At 46.4% G+C, this 16,855-nt stretch overlaps 13 non-coding genes and 3 pseudogenes across 13 annotated transcripts; 5 read left to right on the forward strand and 11 right to left on the reverse strand.

The window, feature by feature from the left end:
• Nucleotides 1–1,918: 1,918 nt before the first annotated feature.
• LOC135047428 (U1 spliceosomal RNA) lies at nt 1,919–2,082 on the reverse strand. Its single transcript, XR_010239476.1, has one exon. It is a non-coding gene; the product is annotated as a U1 spliceosomal RNA (small nuclear RNA).
• A 692-nt stretch (nt 2,083–2,774) lies between these two features.
• Nucleotides 2,775–2,916, reverse strand: LOC135047353 (U1 spliceosomal RNA; annotated as a pseudogene).
• A 152-nt stretch (nt 2,917–3,068) lies between these two features.
• LOC135047396 (U1 spliceosomal RNA) lies at nt 3,069–3,232 on the reverse strand. The gene has a single exon (XR_010239444.1). It is a non-coding gene; the product is annotated as a U1 spliceosomal RNA (small nuclear RNA).
• A 692-nt stretch (nt 3,233–3,924) lies between these two features.
• LOC135047338 (U1 spliceosomal RNA) lies at nt 3,925–4,066 on the reverse strand (annotated as a pseudogene).
• Nucleotides 4,067–4,218: 152 nt separating this feature from the next.
• Nucleotides 4,219–4,382, reverse strand: LOC135047397 (U1 spliceosomal RNA). The gene has a single exon (XR_010239445.1). It is a non-coding gene; the product is annotated as a U1 spliceosomal RNA (small nuclear RNA).
• Nucleotides 4,383–11,124: 6,742 nt separating this feature from the next.
• Nucleotides 11,125–11,240, reverse strand: LOC135047390 (U5 spliceosomal RNA). Its single transcript, XR_010239439.1, has one exon. It is a non-coding gene; the product is annotated as a U5 spliceosomal RNA (small nuclear RNA).
• Nucleotides 11,241–11,514: 274 nt separating this feature from the next.
• LOC135047381 (U5 spliceosomal RNA) lies at nt 11,515–11,630 on the reverse strand. Its single transcript, XR_010239430.1, has one exon. It is a non-coding gene; the product is annotated as a U5 spliceosomal RNA (small nuclear RNA).
• A 275-nt stretch (nt 11,631–11,905) lies between these two features.
• On the reverse strand, nt 11,906–12,021 carry LOC135047378 (U5 spliceosomal RNA). Its single transcript, XR_010239427.1, has one exon. It is a non-coding gene; the product is annotated as a U5 spliceosomal RNA (small nuclear RNA).
• Nucleotides 12,022–12,295: 274 nt separating this feature from the next.
• Nucleotides 12,296–12,411, reverse strand: LOC135047377 (U5 spliceosomal RNA). Its single transcript, XR_010239426.1, has one exon. It is a non-coding gene; the product is annotated as a U5 spliceosomal RNA (small nuclear RNA).
• Nucleotides 12,412–12,675: 264 nt separating this feature from the next.
• Nucleotides 12,676–12,791, reverse strand: LOC135047386 (U5 spliceosomal RNA). Its single transcript, XR_010239435.1, has one exon. It is a non-coding gene; the product is annotated as a U5 spliceosomal RNA (small nuclear RNA).
• Nucleotides 12,792–13,061: 270 nt separating this feature from the next.
• Nucleotides 13,062–13,177, reverse strand: LOC135047380 (U5 spliceosomal RNA). The gene has a single exon (XR_010239429.1). It is a non-coding gene; the product is annotated as a U5 spliceosomal RNA (small nuclear RNA).
• Nucleotides 13,178–13,321: 144 nt separating this feature from the next.
• Nucleotides 13,322–13,449, forward strand: LOC135047369 (U1 spliceosomal RNA; annotated as a pseudogene).
• A 593-nt stretch (nt 13,450–14,042) lies between these two features.
• LOC135047432 (U1 spliceosomal RNA) lies at nt 14,043–14,206 on the forward strand. Its single transcript, XR_010239480.1, has one exon. It is a non-coding gene; the product is annotated as a U1 spliceosomal RNA (small nuclear RNA).
• Nucleotides 14,207–14,358: 152 nt separating this feature from the next.
• LOC135047332 (U1 spliceosomal RNA) lies at nt 14,359–14,521 on the forward strand. The gene has a single exon (XR_010239392.1). It is a non-coding gene; the product is annotated as a U1 spliceosomal RNA (small nuclear RNA).
• Nucleotides 14,522–15,196: 675 nt separating this feature from the next.
• Nucleotides 15,197–15,360, forward strand: LOC135047433 (U1 spliceosomal RNA). Its single transcript, XR_010239481.1, has one exon. It is a non-coding gene; the product is annotated as a U1 spliceosomal RNA (small nuclear RNA).
• A 152-nt stretch (nt 15,361–15,512) lies between these two features.
• LOC135047352 (U1 spliceosomal RNA) lies at nt 15,513–15,675 on the forward strand. The gene has a single exon (XR_010239406.1). It is a non-coding gene; the product is annotated as a U1 spliceosomal RNA (small nuclear RNA).
• Nucleotides 15,676–16,855: the final 1,180 nt, after the last annotated feature.

The raw sequence follows: 16,855 nt of genomic DNA on the forward strand, positions 1-16,855 counted from the left end.
GGCAGCCGCTCCACGAGCCACCAGGTACAGTTAAGGAGCACAGGTCTGGGGTTTTTTCTCCCATATTAAACCAATTTTGTACTGCCCGCAGCGCATTGTGATAGGTAATAGGGCCTGATTCAGGTTGGATTGCAATCACAGTAAGCGATCCAACTGCAAAAATTGCTAAGAGCATACGCATGTGCCTGCATTTTCTGCGGCACCCCGCAGAGAATGCGATCGCCTCTGCCTGTCAATCGGGGCAGGGGGGGAGAGGGGGGTCAGCAACACTCCATTTCCAAGTCAGGGATGGAGCGGTGCGGGGGCAAGGCTTCAAAATGGGGTCTGCAACGGAGGAGACACAGGGGGCGTGGTCACAGCGGCTGTATGACATCACATTCAGCCGCTGTGATCACAAAAATGGTGGCGGCTTCCTGCGCGCACATACAGTCTGCACCAGCAGGAGGCTACACCATTTTTTATGATCACGCTGAACTGCAGTGCAACTGCAATTACAGATTGGTCAAGAAGGGAGGCGTCATGCTGGGTGGCCATGTCCTGTCACTGTGCAGGAGCCAGCACCGCTCACACACTAGTCCCCGGGTGCAGCCCCCAACCCCCGGGACACCCGGAGCAACAAAATGTAGATTCAGGCCACCAGGCCACGCCCCTACCTATGAAACCATGCCTCCTTTTTACCATTGCGCTGCTTATCTGCGCGCACTGCATTACAATCTCCTTCGCCACCTCTCTGGGTGTCACCAGTGATAGTGACACCTCTGCCATGCTTGTAGCAGCTGGTCCTAAGATCTACGCCTCAAGCCCTGAGTGTTTGCCCTTGTGACTTGTTGATCATCATAGCGAAGCAGATGCTTACAGAAAACTGCAGGGGCTTAGATTGAAAATAAAAAAATATATGGGTATAAGGTAGAGAGGAGCGGGTTCGGTTCTCCGAGAACCGAATTCCCCACGAACTCCACGTGGTTTACACTGGTCCGAGGCAGGCTCAGTTGTTCCCGCCTGACTCGGAAAACCTGAACAAGGGAAAATGTCATCATCCCGCTGTCGGATTCTCGCGAGATTCGGATTTCATATAAAGAGCTGCGCGTTGCCGCCATTTTTACTCGTGCATTGAAGAGGGAGCGGAGAGGACGTGGCTATGTTCTCTCAGTGGAAATCTCAATATCAGTGCTCAGTATCAGTGGTTACTTATTGCTGCTCAGTAATACTAGTAGTGTGTCTCTCCTGCTCAGTGTCAGTTCTCAGTAGTATCCTCATCAGTGCTCAGTATCACTGCTCATTGTCTTGTGCTGCATTGTGGTGCTCAGCATACTACAGTACATTACTAATAGTCCAGTGCTGCATCTTGCTGCTCAGTGTCAGTTCTAGTATCCTCATCAGTGCTCACTATCACTGCTCATTACATTGTGGTGTTCTGTATACTACAGTAACATAGTAATATAGTAACATATAGTAATATAGTTTTTGAGGTTGAAAAGAGGCAAATTGCCCATCGTGTTCAACCTGTTTTAAGTTGTGATGATTCTACATACTTGCTGAATAATGTTTTATGACTAGTTAACTACTACAACTCATGTTACCCCCGGATTAACCATGTTGATATTTTAAGTATTATAACCTTGGATAGCTTTTTCATTCAGAAATGTATCCATTCCTTTTTTAAATCCAATTACAGAGTCCGCCATTACCACCTTCCCTGGCAGGGAATTCCACATCCTGATTGCCCTAACAGTGAAGATCATAGTATCTCACCTGGCAGGTAAGTAGGAGTTGGGCTAGAGCTGTGGAGGATTGCTGCTTGGGCACCCCCTGTCAAGTGAAGGAGATCCAACTGAGGCAGCACAAGGGAACTCTCGAAAGAAGAACAAGGCTAGAGGAAGATCTGAGACAAAGAAATCTGACTTTTACCAGAGCTGACCAGAGGAAAGCACAAACACAGTCCCCCACTACCACAAATAATGCAGTCGAGTTTCCCACATTTGGGGAAATCACAGGGGTCAGCATACCCAGAATGCAATGAATGAACCTCACCCTGGGAGAAAAATCCTCATGACCAAGGTATCTCCTATGCAAAATAAGTATGATTTGGGATAGGGCTGGGGAGGGCCGCTGCTCAGGCACATCTCTGTCAAGTAAAGGAGATTCAACTGAGGCAGCACAAGGGAACTCTCATCTGGGGACAACAACTGCAGGGAGAACACATATTTTCAGATGAACATGGGAGGGCAGAAGGCTGCCTAAAACTGAAGCACCCCCAAACAACGAACCAAATGCAACTACTAGTGCAAGCATTCCTGTGGGAAGGCCTGCAGCAGATGGATTTGCATATGGTGATGTCATCCAAGCAGTGGGTCAAAGTTGGCTTCAACCCTCGTCTGCATATGAAAAGAAAAAAGGGGTGTGCAGGGCATGGCGGCCTTTTGCGGCGCTTGGATGACCCCTAGTTCACATTAAACACCTCCACCCTCCTTCGGTGTGGGGCTCATGTTGGCTATGCCCCAGCCCCTGAAGCATTCAAGCTGATTTCTTGCAGCAGCTGGGCACTGTAACAGCTCCAGAGCTGCTCTGTAAAGCAAGTAAAAGGGTGTGGGCCCTGCAGCACTACCTGTAGTTTGCATTGTGCGTTGGAAGGCACAAAGTAAGCAGATGGGAGAAGTCAGGATAGTGCACAAGGGTATAGAAGGGAGGGGCTCAAGAAAAAAGAAGTGGAAACAGACAGCAAACTAGGCTGGAGAGAGACCTGAGACAAAGAGATCTGAATTATATGAGAGCCGACCAGGGGAAACACAAATTATGCAGTCAAGTTTCCCACATTTGGGGAAATCGCAGGGGCAGCACAGCCAGAGTGCAATGGGTGAGCCTTGCCCTGGGAGAAGCATCTTCATGATCATAGTATCTCACCTGGCAGGTAAGTAGGAGTTGGGCTAGAGCTGGGGAGGGTCGCTGCTCGGGCACCCCCCTGTCAAGTGAAGGAGATCCAACTGAGGCAGCACAAGGGAACTCTCGAAAGAAGAACAAGGCTAGAGGAAGATCTGAGACAAAGAAATCTGACTTTTACCAGAGCTGACCAGAGGAAAGCACAAACACAGTCCCCCACTACCACAAATAATGCAGTTGAGTTTCCCACATTTGGGGAAATCACAGGGGTCAGCATACCCAGAATGCAATGAATGAACCTAACCCTGGGAGAACAATCTTCATGACCATGGTATCTCCTATGCAAAATAAGTATGATTTGGGATAGGGCTGGGGAGGGCCGCTGCTCAGGCACATCTCTGTCAAGTAAAGGAGATTCAACTGAGGCAGCACAAGGGAACTCTCATCTGGGGACAACAACTGCAGGGAGAACACATATTTTCAGATGAACATGGGAGGGCAGAAGGCTGCCTAATACTGAAGCACCCCCAAACAACAAACCAAATGCAACAACTAGTGCAAGCATTCCTGGGGGAAGGCCTGCAGCAGATGGATTTGAATATGGTGATGTCATCCAAGCAGTGGGTCAAAGTTGGCTTCAACCCTCGTCTGCATATGAAAAGAATAAAGGGGTGTGCAGGGCATGGCGGCCTTTTGCGGCGCTTGGATGACCCCTAGTTCGCATTAAACACCTCCACCCTCCTTCGGTGTGGGGCTCATGTTGGCTATGCCCCAGCCCCTGAAGCATTCAAGCTGATTTCTTGCAGCAGCTGGGCACTGTAACAGCTCCAGAGCTGCTCTATAAAGCAAGTAAAAGGGTGTGGGCCCTGCAGCACTACCTGTAGTTTGTATTGTGCGTTGGAAGGCACAAAGTAAGCAGACGGGAGAAGTCAGGATAGTGCACAAGGGTATAGAAGGGAGGGGCTCAAGAAAAAAGAAGTGGAAACAGACAGCAAACTAGGCTGGAGAGAGACCTGAGACAAAGAGATCTGAATTATATGAGAGCCGACCAGGGGAAACACAAATTATGCAGTCAAGTTTCCCACATTTGGGGAAATCGCAGGGGCAGCACACCCAGAGTGCAATGGGTGAGCCTTGCCCTGGGAGAAGCATCTTCATGATCATAGTATCTCACCTGGCAGGTAAGTAGGAGTTGGGCTAGAGCTGGGGAGGGTCGCTGCTCGGGCACCCCCCTGTCAAGTGAAGGAGATCCAACTGAGGCAGCACAAGGGAACTCTCGAAAGAAGAACAAGGCTAGAGGAAGATCTGAGACAAAGAAATCTGACTTTTACCAGAGCTGACCAGAGGAAAGCACAAACACAGTCCCCCACTACCACAAATAATGCAGTTGAGTTTCCCACATTTGGGGAAATCACAGGGGTCAGCATACCCAGAATGCAATGAATTAACCTAACCCTGGGAGAACAATCTTCATGACCATGGTATCTCCTATGCAAAATAAGTATGATTTGGGATAGGGCTGGGGAGGGCCGCTGCTCAGGCACATCTCTGTCAAGTAAAGGAGATTCAACTGAGGCAGCACAAGGGAACTCTCATCTGGGGACAACAACTGCAGGGAGAACACATATTTTCAGATGAACATGGGAGGGCAGAAGGCTGCCTAATACTGAAGCACCCCCAAACAACAAACCAAATGCAACAACTAGTGCAAGCATTCCTGGGGGAAGGCCTGCCGCAGATGGATTTGCATATGGTGATGTCATCCAAGCAGTGGGTCAAAGTTGGTTCAAACACCTTTGCAAAGTTCTATAAGTTTGATACCCTGGCTGAGGAGGACCTCCTGTTTGCTCAATCGGTGCTGCAAAGTCATCCGCACTCTCCTGCCCGTTTGGGAGCTTTGGTATAATCCCCATGGTCCTTACGGAGTCCCCAGCATCCTCTAGGACGTAAGAGAAAATAAGATTTTAAACCTACCGGTAAATCTTTTTCTCGTAGTCCGTAGAGGATGCTGGGTGCCCGTCCCAAGTGCGGTCTACTTCTGCAAGACTTGTATATAGTTATTGCTTACATAAGGGTTATATGTTAGTTTTCATCGGTCTTGGACTGATGCTATGTTGTTTTCATACTGTTAACTGGGTAGTATATCACAAGTTATACGGTGTGATTGGTGTGGCTGGTATGAATCTTGACCTTGGATTAACAAAAATCCTTTCCTCGTACTGTCCGTCTCCTCTGGGCACAGTTTCTCTAACTGAGGTATGGAGGAGGGGCATAGAGGGAGGAGCCAGTGCACACCCAGATCTAAAGTCTTTCTTAAAGTGCCCATGTCTGCTGCGGAGCCCGTCTATCCCCCATGGTCCTTACGGAGTCCCCATCATCCTCTACGGACTACGAGAAAAAAAAATTACCGGTAGGTTTAAAATGTTATTTTTTTCTCTGCAACCCACTGCTAAATTGTGCTTCCTAGCTGTTTTTTATAAAATCACTTAATTAAATCTAACTCTGATTACGTCAGAGAAGGCCAGGTACCCTACACCATAAGAGGGGGTTTGAAATTTTGACTTGTCTACTTAAAGATCACCAAAATCTGATGACAAGGTCAATTACATCCCTGGGTGGGATTGAACCACCAACCTTTTGGTTAATAGCCCATGTAAGTGCAAGAAATCCTGAAGCACTCACTCATCATGGGAAAGTACCAATGTGTTTCTTACAAAAATTCTCCAGATTATTGACTTTTTAAAGTTTTTCTAGGAAACGTTCTAGATGAATGCTTATTAGCCTTTGTCAGTATTGACTTTCGCAAGGTGTCTCTGTGGCGCAATCGGTTAGCATGTTTGGCTATTAACCAAAAGGTTGGTGGTTCAATCCCACCCAGGGATGTAATTGACCTTGTAATCAGATTTTGGTGATCTTTAAGTAGACAAGTCAAAATTTCAAAAACCCCCCTTATGGTGTAGGGTACCTGGCCTTCTCTGATGTAATCAGAGTTAGATTTGATTAAGTGATTTTATAAAAAAACAGCTAGGAAGCACAATTTAGCAGTGAGTTGCAGAGAAAAAAAATTATGCTGGCAGAAAAGTCCAATTGAGTGATTAAACAGCTCTTCATTTTCTGATTTTATGTTTATGCTAACAAATTTGCTCTCTGAAAAGTGTCCACAAAGCCAAGTCTCTGATAAACACCTTTGTAGGAATGGTTTTTCACCTATTACTGAATTAAACTTGCTTCATTGGAAAGGCATCAAAGATGCATCCTCATTTCAATGTCTACTGAAATAATACAGGTTGACACCAGGAAACGTCACTGCATCCTTGCTGCTTCCTCATGGGGAAGTCTGTTTAATGTGAAAACAAGGTGATATCTAATCAGCACACAGGTAAGGAATTAAGAAAATCTTTCTTTATGGGTGAAGATGTTTCTCACAAATTGTTGTCCCAATGCATCATTGAAATTCAAGATGGAAGATGATTTTCATATATCACTTGTACATTTTGCATTGCTCTTCTGGTGACAATGTAGTTTGTTTTTGTCAATTACCATTTCAGTAATAGGGTAAAGAAAATTAAGTGGATTTTTTAAAGAAAACAATGCTGTCAATATACTATTAAAACAAATTAAAATGATAAAAGTTATTGTACTTTAAGTAAAAATAAAAGTGCCAAAATATCAATCCCAGTTTTTGATTACTTTAATTATAAAAAAAAAAATGCACATAGCAGAGGATAGTTTCGATCAATCGACCTCTGGGTTATGGGCCCAGCATGCTTCCATTGCACTACTCTGCTGCTCATGGAAGTGTCAGAGATCCTGAAGACTAAATTGATTAAAGGCCTTAAAGTACTGGACTATAAGGAAAGACTTACTAGGCTGAATATTTATACACTAGAAAAGAGGTGCCTAAGAGGAGATATTATTAATATCTTCAAATATGTAAAGATACATAACAAAGAGTTATCAGAGGAATTATTTATTAAAAGAACACGTGGTCACTCGCTGCGACTGGAGGAAAGTTCAGAACGCAATGGAGGAAAGGTTTCTTCACTGTTAGGGCAATCAGGATGTGGAATTCCCTGCCAGGGAAGGTGGTAATGGCGGACTCTGTAATTGGATTTAAAAAAGGAATGGATACATTTCTGAATGAAAAAGCTATCCAAGGTTATAATACTTAAAATATCAACATGGTTAATCCGGGGGTAACATGAGTTATAGTAGCTAACTAGTCATAAAACATTATTCAGCAAGTATGTAGAATCATCACAACTTAAAACAGGTTGAACACGATGGGCAATTTGCCTCTATTCAACCTCAAAAACTATGTTACTATATTACTATGTTATTGTAGTATACAGAACACCACAATGCAATGAGCAGTGATAGTGAGCACTGATGAGGATACTAGAACTGACACTGAGCAGCAAGATGCAGCACTGGACTATTAGTAATGTACTGTATTATGCTGAGCAACACAATGCAGCACAAGACAATGAACAGTGATACTGAGCACTGATGAGGATACTACTGAGAACTGACACTGAGCAGGAGAGACACACTACTAGTATTACTGAGCAGCAATAAGTAACCACTGATACTGAGCACTGATATTGAGATTTCCACTGAGAGAACATAGCCACGTCCTCTCCGCTCTCTCTTCAATGCACGAGTAAAAATGGCAGCAACGCGCAGCTCTTTATATGGAATCCGAATCTCGCGAGAATCCGACAGCGGGATGATGACATTTTCCCTTGTTCAGGTTTTCCGAGTCAGGCGGGAACAACCGAGCCTGCCTCGGACCAGTGTAAACCACGTGGAGTTCGTGGGGAATTCGGTTCTCGGAGAACCGAACCCGCTCCTCTCTACCTTATACCCTATCAATTTTTTTATTTTCAATCTAAGCCCCTGCAGTTTTCTGTAAGCATCTGCTTCGCTATGATGATCAACAAGTCACAAGGGCAAACACTCAGGGTTTGAGGCGTAGATCTTAGGACCAGCTGCTACAAGCATGGCAGAGGTGTCACTATCACTGGTGACACCCAGAGAGGTGGCGAGGGAGATTGTAATGCAGTGCGCGCAGATAAGCAGTGCAATGGTAAAAAGGAGGCATGGTTTCATAGGTAGGGGCGTGGCCTGGTGGCCTGAATCTACATTTTGTTGCTCCGGGTGTCCCGGGGGTTGGGGGCTGCACCCGGGGACTAGTGTGTGAGCGGTGCTGGCTCCTGCAAAGTGACAGGGCATGGCCACCCAGCATGACGCCTCCCTTCTTGACCATGCTGTAATTGCAGTCGCACTGCAGTTCAGCGTGATCATAAAAAATGGTGTAGGCTCCTGCTGGTGCAGACTGTATGTGCGCGCAGGAAGCCGCCACCATTTTTGTGATCACAGCGGCTGAATGTGATGTCATACAGTCGCTGTGACCACGCCCCCTGTGTCTCCTCCGTTGCAGACCCCATTTTGAAGCCTTGCCCCCGCACCGCTCCATCCCTGACTTGGAAATGGAGTGTTGCTGACCCACCTCTCCCCCCCTTCCCCGCCCCGATTGACAGGCAGAGGCGATCACATTCTCTGCGGGGTGCCGCAGAAAATGCAGGCACATGCGTATGCTCTTAGCAATTTTTGCAGTTGGATCGCTTATTGTGATTGCAATCCAACCTGAATCAGGCCCTATTACCTATCACAATGCGCTGCGGGCAGTACAAAATTGGGTTAATATAGGAGAAAAACCCCCAGACCTGTGCTCCTTAACTGTACCTGGTGGCTAGTGGAGCGGCTGCCCAGTAATCAGTGTCCACCGCAGTGCGCACACGGCCCACCCCCTACGGCCTCGCTCCCCTTCAGCAGCGGCCTCGTGATCCGGAAGGGTGGTGTGTGTGTGACTGACCTTAGGATGAAACCGGAGCCTCCGCTGCAGTGACCCAGCAACCAGGGCATGGGAGTATACAGCGCCGCTGGGAGTGATGAAGCTGCAGTAAAGATGTCTATTAGACCTAGCCTGCTGCAGCCCTTGTAGATTCTCATAAAACAAGTTCTTCTTTTCTTGTCAAAATTAATAGCTAAGAATAGGCTGCCTGAGGCAGGCCCCTGTTAATTGGCCTGCTACTGAAGGCACCAACTACAAACTGAGCTCCCTGTTCATGGAAGCGGGGTTATAGAGGAGAATGCACTGAGCTTCTTGGGAACAGTCAAAAGCTTTGAGCCGGTTGGTGCCTCAGATCAAGATCCTACTCTACACCCCAATGTGAATCCTTGTGGAGTCCAGTGTACCCCACAGAAGAAATTAATGTGTCACACCCATTGGCAGCAACCTTAGAATAGCTGCTGACGGGCACAATTGAGAAAGGAAGGGGGGGGGACATTTGAATCCAGCACATAGATGCAATTCAAATATGTAATTCGTACCTTCCTATTTTAAAATATAATGGATGAACCTCACCCTGTGAGAACAATCTTCATGATCAAGAGATCTCATATGCAAAATAAATATGAGTTGGGATAGGGCTGGGGAGGGCTGCTCGGGCAGCACCTCCCCCGTCAAGTTAAGGAGATTCAACTGAGGAAGCACAAGGGAACTCTCGTCTGGGGACAACAACTGCAGGGAGACCACATCTTTTCAGATGAACATGGGAGGGCGGAAGGCTGCCTAATACTGAAGCACCATATGCAACAACTAGTACAAGCATTCCTGGGGGAAGGTCTGCAGCAGACGGATTTGCATACGGTGATGTTATCCAAGCAGTGGGCCAAAGTTGACTGGAACCCTCATCTGCATATGAAAAGAGAAAAGGGGCATGCAGGGCATGGCGGCCTTTTGCAGTGCTTGGATGACCCCTAGTTCACATTAAACACCCCCACCCTCCTTTGGTGTGGGGCTCATGTTGGCCATGCCCCATCCCCTGAAGCATTCAAGCTGATTTCTTGCAGCAGCTGGGCACTGTAACAGCTCCAGAGCTGTTCTGTAAGGCAAGTAAAAGGGTGTGGGCCCTGCAGCACCACCTGTAGTTCGCATTGTGCGTTGGAAGGCACAAAGTAAGCAGACGGGAGGAGAAGTCAGGATAGTGCGCAAGGGCATTATTTTCTCTTAGTCCGTAGAGGATGCTGGGGTCACATTAAGAACCATGGGGTATAGACGGGATCCGCAAGAGACATGGGCACTTTAAGACTTTCAAAGGGTGTGAACTGGCTCCTCCCTCTATGCCCCTCCTCCAGACTCCAGTTATAGGAACTGTGCCCAGGGAGACGGACATTTCGAGGAAAGGATTTATTGTTAAACTAAGGTGAGCATCTTACCAGCTCACACCTTAAACATGCCGCAGAACGTGGCATTCAACAGAACACAAGCCAACGGCATGAACAATTGCAGCAAAAAGCTGACCAGAACCATAACACAACATGTGTATAACCACAAGTAATAACTGCAGACACAGTATGGACTGGGACGGGTGCCCAGCATCCTCTACAGACTAAGAGAAAAGGATTTACCGGTAGGTATTAAAATCCTATTTTCTCATACGACCTAGAGGATGCTGGGGTCACATTAAGAACCATGGGGTTATACCAAAGCTCTTGAACGGGTGGGAGAGTGCGTACGACTCTGCAGCACCGAATGACCCAACTTAAGGTTATCATCAGCCAAGGTATCAAACTTGTAAAACTTAGCAAAAGTGTTTACTAAATAGCTGCTCGGCAAAGTTGCAATGCCGAGACTCCCCGACCAGCTGCCAAGGATGAACCCACCTTTCTAGTAGAATGGGTCTTCACCTACTTCAGTAACGGCAATCCTGCCGTGGAACGAGCATGCTGAATCTTACCACAGATCCAGCGCATAATGGTCTGCATGGAAGCAGGACACCAAATCCTGTTGGGAGCATACAGGACAAACAGAGCCTCTGTTTTCCTAATCTGAACCGTTCTGGTGACATACATTTTCAAAGTTCTGACCACAGCCAGAGACTTTGACTCAACGAAGGTGTCAGTGGCCAAAGGCACCATGTGGAAAGATGAACCACCTTCGGCAGAAATTGTTGACGTGTCCTCAATTCTGCTCTATCTTCATGAAAGATCAAATAAAGGCTCTTGTGATACTGCATGGTTTGTACTGTTTTCCATGTGCTCCCAGACCTTTAAGCAAGTAGCATGGTCAAGAAAGTTCTGTTTGAAAAGAAACAACATTTACTGTCATTGTTATGCAAATAAACTTACATTAAAGCTAACAAGAAAGCACACTCGTTCTGTCTTTAAACTGATAAAAGAAACCCCAATAATATGGGGCATGCAAAAATTGAGATAAAACTCAGTTTTGCTCCTCTCCACGGAAATCTTTAATAAAAGGCGAAATATTTGTTAGTTCTGAAGAGAAACCAGAGCATGACCAAGATGCCACCTGTCGCCTGAGTGCCATGCCAGCAGTTCTCATTCAGCTGAAAGTGAGCACCCAATTTGAATGAAAGAAAGCAGATTTCTCACCAGGCTTCCCCTTGCTATAAACATGGTTTGTACTCTTTTCTATGTGCTCCCAGATCTTTCAAGCAATTAGTATAGTCAAGAAAGTTCTGTTTGAAAAGAAACAAACATTTACTGTCATTTCTATGCAAATGAGCTTACATTAAAGCACACTCGTTCTATCTTTAAACCGATAAAAGAAACCCCAATAAGACGGAGCATGCAAAAATTGAGATAAAACTCAGTTTTGCTCCTCTCCACGGAAATCTTTAGTAAAAGGCGAAAGATCTGTTCGTTTTGAAGAGAAACCAGAGCATGACCAAGATTCCACCTGTCGCCTGAGTGCCATGCCAGCAATCCTCATTCAGCTCAAAGTGAGCACCCAATTTGAAAGAAAGAAAGCAGATTTCTCACCAGGCTTCCCCTTGCTATAAACATGGTTTGTACTCTTTTCCATGTGCTCCCAGATCTTTCAAGCAATTAGTGTGGTCAAGAAAGTTCTGTTTGAAAAGAAACAAACATTTACTGTCATTTCTATGCAAATGAGCTTACATTAAAGCACACTCGTTCTATCTTTAAACCGATAAAATAAAATCCCAATAAGATGGGGCATGCAAAAATTGAGATAAAACTCAGTTTTGCTCCTCTCCACGGAAATCTTTAGTAAAAGGCGAAAGATTTGTTCGTTCTGAAGAGAAACCAGAACATGACCAAGATTCCACCTGTCGCCTGAGTGCCATGCCAGCAGTCCTCATTCAGCTCAAAGTGAGCACCCAATTTGAAAGAAAGAAAGCAGATTTCTCACCAGGCTTCCCCTTGCTATAAACATGGTTTGTACTCTTTTCCATGTGCTCCCAGATCTTTCAAGCATTTAGTATAGTCAAGAAAGTTCTGTTTGAAAAGAAACAAACATTTACTGTCATTTCTATGCAAATGAGCTTACATTAAAGCACACTCGTTCTATCTTTAAACCGATAAAAGAAACCCCAATAAGACGGAGCATGCAAAAATTGAGATAAAACTCAGTTTTGCTCCTCTCCACGGAAATCTTTAGTAAAAGGCGAAAGATCTGTTCGTTTTGAAGAGAAACCAGAGTATGACTAAGATTCCACCTGTCGCCTGAGTGCCATGCCAGCAGTCCTCATTCAGCGCAAAGTGAGCACCCAATTTGAAAGAAAGAAAGCAGATTTCTCACCAGGCTTCCCCTTGCTATAAGCATGGTTTGTACTCTTTTCCATGTGCTCCCAGATCTTTCAAGCAATTAGAATGGTCAAGAAAGTTCTGCTTGAAAAGAAACAGACATTTATAGTCATTGTTATGCAAATAAACTTACATTAAAGCTAACAAGAAACTGATAAAAGAAACCCCAATAATATGGGGCATGCAAAAATTGAGATAAAACTCAGTTTTGCTCCTCTCCACAGAAATCTTTAATAAAAGGCGAAAGATTTGTTCGTTCTGAAGAGAAACCAGAGCATGACCAAGATTCCACCTGTCGCCTAAATGCTGTGCCAGCAGTCCTCATTCAGATCAAAGTGAGCGCCCAACTTGAAAGTAAGCAGATTTCTCACCTGGCTTCTCCTTGCTATAAGCATGGTTTGTACTGTATTCCATGTGCTCCCAGATCTTTCAAGCAAGTAGCATGGTCAAGAAAGTTCTGTTTGAAAAGAAACAAACATTTACTGTCATTTCTATGCAAATGAGCTTACATTAAAGCACACTCATTCTATCTTTTAACCGATAAAAGAAACCCCAAAAAGATGGGGCATGCAAAAATTGAGATAAAACTCGGTTTTGCTCCTCTCCACGGAAATCTTTAATAAAAGGCGAAAGATTTGTTCGTTCTGAAGAGAAACCAGAGCATGACCAAGATTTTTATCTGAAAATATGTGTTCTCCCTGCAGTTGTTGTCCCCAGATGAGAGTTCCCTTGTGCTGCCTCAGTTGAATCTCCTTTACTTGACAGAGATGTGCCTGAGCAGCGGCCCTCCCCAGCCCTATCCCAAATCATACTTATTTTGCATAGGAGATACCATGGTCATGAAGATTGTTCTCCCAGGGTGAGGTTCATTCATTGCATTCTGGGTATGCTGACCCCTGTGATTTTCCCAAATGTGGGAAACTCGCTTTTATACCCTTGTGCACTATCCTGACTTCTCCTCCTGTCTGCTTACTTTGTGCCTTCCAATGCACAATGCAAACTACAGGTAGTGCTGCAGGGCCCACACCCTTTTACTTGCCTTACAGAGCAGCTCTGGAGCTGATACAGTGCCAAGCTGCTGCAAGAAATCAGCTTGAATGCTTCAGGGGATGGGGCATGGCCAACATGAGCCCCACACCGAAGGAGGGTGGGGGTGTTTAATGCGAACTAAGGGTCATCCAAGCGCCGCAAAAGGCCGCCATGCCCTGCATACCCCTTTTCTCTTTTCATATGCAGATGAGGGTTCCAGCCAACTTTGGCCCACTGCTTGGATGACATCACCGTATGCAAATCCGTCTTCTGCAGAACTTCCCCCAGGAATGCTTGCACTAGTTGTTGCATTTGGTTTGTTGTTTGGGGGTGCTTCAGTATTAGGCAGCCTTCTGCCCTCCCATGTTCATCTGAAAATATGTGTTCTCCCTGCAGTTGTTGTCCCCAGATGAGAGTTCCCTTGTGCTGCCTCAGTTGAATCTCCTTTACTTGACAGAGATGTGCATGAGCAGCGGCCCTCCCCAGCCCTATCCCAAATCATACTTATTTTGCATAGGAGATACCATGGTCATGAAGATTGTTCTCCCAGGGTGAGGTTCATTCATTGCATTTTGGGTATGCTGACCCCTGTGATTTACCCAAATGTGGGAAACTCGACTGCATTATTTGTGGTAGTGGGGGACTGTGTTTGTGCTTTCCTCTGGTCAGCTCTGTTAAAACTCAGATTTCTTTGTCTCAGATTTTCCTCTAGCCTTGTTCTTCTTTCGAGAGTTCCCTTGTGCTGCCTCAGGTGGATCTCCTTCACTTGACAGGGGGGTGCCCGAGCAGCGACCCTCCCCAGCTCTAGCCCAACTCCTACTTACCTGCCAGGTGAGATACTATGATCAGGAAGGTGCTTCTCCCAGGGCAAGGCTCACCCATTGCACTCTGGGTGTGCTGCTCCTACGATTTCCCCAAATGTGGGACACTTGACTGCATAATTTGTGTTTCCTCTGGTCGGCTCTCGTATAATTCAGATCTCTTTGTCTCAGGTCTTTCTCCAGCCTAGTTTGCTGTCTGTTTCCACTTCTTTTATCTTGAGCCCCTCCCTTCTATACCCTTGTGCACTATCCTGACTTCTCCTCCCGTCTGCTTACTTTGTGCCTTCCAATGCACAATGCAAACTACAGGTAGTGCTGCAGGGCCCACACAATCTTTTACTTGCCTTAAAGAGCAGCTCTGGAGCTGTTACAGTGCCCAGCTGCTGCAAGAAATCAGCTTGAATGCTTCAGGGGATGGGGCATGGCCAACATGAGCCCCACACCAAAGGTGGGTGGGGGTGTTTAATGCGAACTAGGGGTAATCCAAGCACCGCAAAAGGCCGCCATGCCCTGCACGCCCCTTTTCTCTTTTCATATGCAGATGAGGGTTGAAGCCAACTTTGACCCACTGCTTGGATGACATCACCATATGCAAATCCATCTGCTGCAGGCCTTGCCCCAGGAATGCTTGCACTAGTTGTTGCATTTGGTTTGTTGTTTGGGGGTGCTTCAGTATTAGGCAGCCTTCTGCCCTCCCATGTTCATCTGAAAATATGTGTTCTCCCTGCAGTTGTTGTCCCCAGATGAGAGTTCCCTTGTGCTGCCTCAGTTGAATCTCCTTTACTTGACAGAGATGTGCCTGAGCAGCGGCCCTCCCAGCCCTATCCCAAATCATACTTATTTTGCATAGGAGACACCATGGTCATGAAGATTGTTCACCCAGGGTGAGGTTCATTCATTGCATTCTGGGTATGCTGACCCCTGTGATTTCCCCAAATGTGGGAAACTCGCCTGCATTTTTTGTGGTAGTGGGGGACTGTGTTTGTGTTTTCCTCTGGTCAGCTCTGGTAAAAGTCAGATTTCTTTGTCTCATATATTCCTCTAGCCTTGTTCTTCTTTCGAGAGTTCCCTTGTGCTGCCTCAGTTGGATCTCCTTCACTTGACAGGGGGGTGCCCGAGCAGTGACCCTCCCCAGCTCTAGCCCAACTCCTACTTACCTGCCAGGTGAGATACTATGATCATGAAGGTGCTTCTCCCAGGGCAAGGCTCACCCATTGCACTCTGGGTGTGCTGCTCCTGTGATTTCCCCAAATGTGGGAAACTTGATTGCATAATTTGTGTTTCCCCTGGTCGGCTCTCGTATAATTCAGATCTCTTTGTCTCAGGTCTCTCTCCAGCCTAGTTTGCTGTCTGTTTCCACTTCTCTTTTCTGGAGCCACTCCCTTCTATGCCCTTGCGCACTATCCTGACTTCTCCCGTCTGCTTACTTTGTGCCTTCCAACGCACAATGCGAACTACAGGTAGTGCTGCAGGGCCCACACCCTTTTAGTTGCCTTACAGAGCAGCTCTGGAGCTGTTACAGTGCCCAGCTGCTGCAAGAAATCAGCTTGAATGCTTCAGGGGCTGGGGCATAGCCAACATGAGCCCCACACCAAAGGAGGGTGGGGGTGTTTAATGCGAACTAGGGGTCATCCAAGCACCGCAAAAGGCCGCCATGCCCTGCATGCCCCTTTTCTCTTTTCATATGCAGATGAGGGTTCCAGCCAACTTTGGCCCACTGCTTGGATGACATCACCGTATGCAAATCCGTCTGCTGCAGACCTTCCCCCAGGAATGCTTGTACTAGTTGTTGCATATGGTTTGATATTTGATGGTGCTTCAGTATTAGGCAGCCTTCCGCCCTCCCATGTTCATCTGAAAAGATGTGGTCTCCCTGCAGTTGTTGTCCCCAGACGAGAGTTCCCTTGTGCTTCCTCAGTTGAATCTCCTTAACTTGATGGGGGAGGGGCTGCCCGAGCAGCCACCCTCCCCAGCCCTATCCCAACTCATACTTATTTTGCATATGAGATCTCTTGATCATGAAGATTGTTCTCACAGGGTGAAGTTCATCCATTATATTTTAAAATAGGAAGGTACAAATTACATATTTGAATTGCATCTATGTGCTGGATTCAAATGTCCCCCCCCCCCCCTTCCTTTCTCAATTGTGCCCATCAGCAGCTATTCTAAGGTTGATGCCAATGGGTGTGACACATTAATTTCTTCTGTGGGGTACACAGGACTCCACAAGGATTCACATTGGGGTGTAGAGTAGGATCTTGATCTGAGGCACCAACCGACTCAAAGCTTTTGACTGTTCCCAAGATGCTCAGCGCATCCTCCTCTATAACCCCGCTTCCATGAACAGGGAGCTCAGTTTGTAGTTGGTGCCTTCAGTAGCAGGCCACTTAACAGGGGCCTGCCTCAGGAAGCCAATTCTTAGCTATTAATTTTGACAAGAAAAGAAGAACTTGTTTTATGAGAATCTACAAGGGCTGCAGCAGGCTAGGTCT

This window comes from Pseudophryne corroboree, unplaced genomic scaffold (assembly GCF_028390025.1).
Source record: "Pseudophryne corroboree isolate aPseCor3 unplaced genomic scaffold, aPseCor3.hap2 scaffold_927, whole genome shotgun sequence".
In the NCBI taxonomy this organism is placed as follows: domain Eukaryota; kingdom Metazoa; phylum Chordata; class Amphibia; order Anura; family Myobatrachidae; genus Pseudophryne; species Pseudophryne corroboree.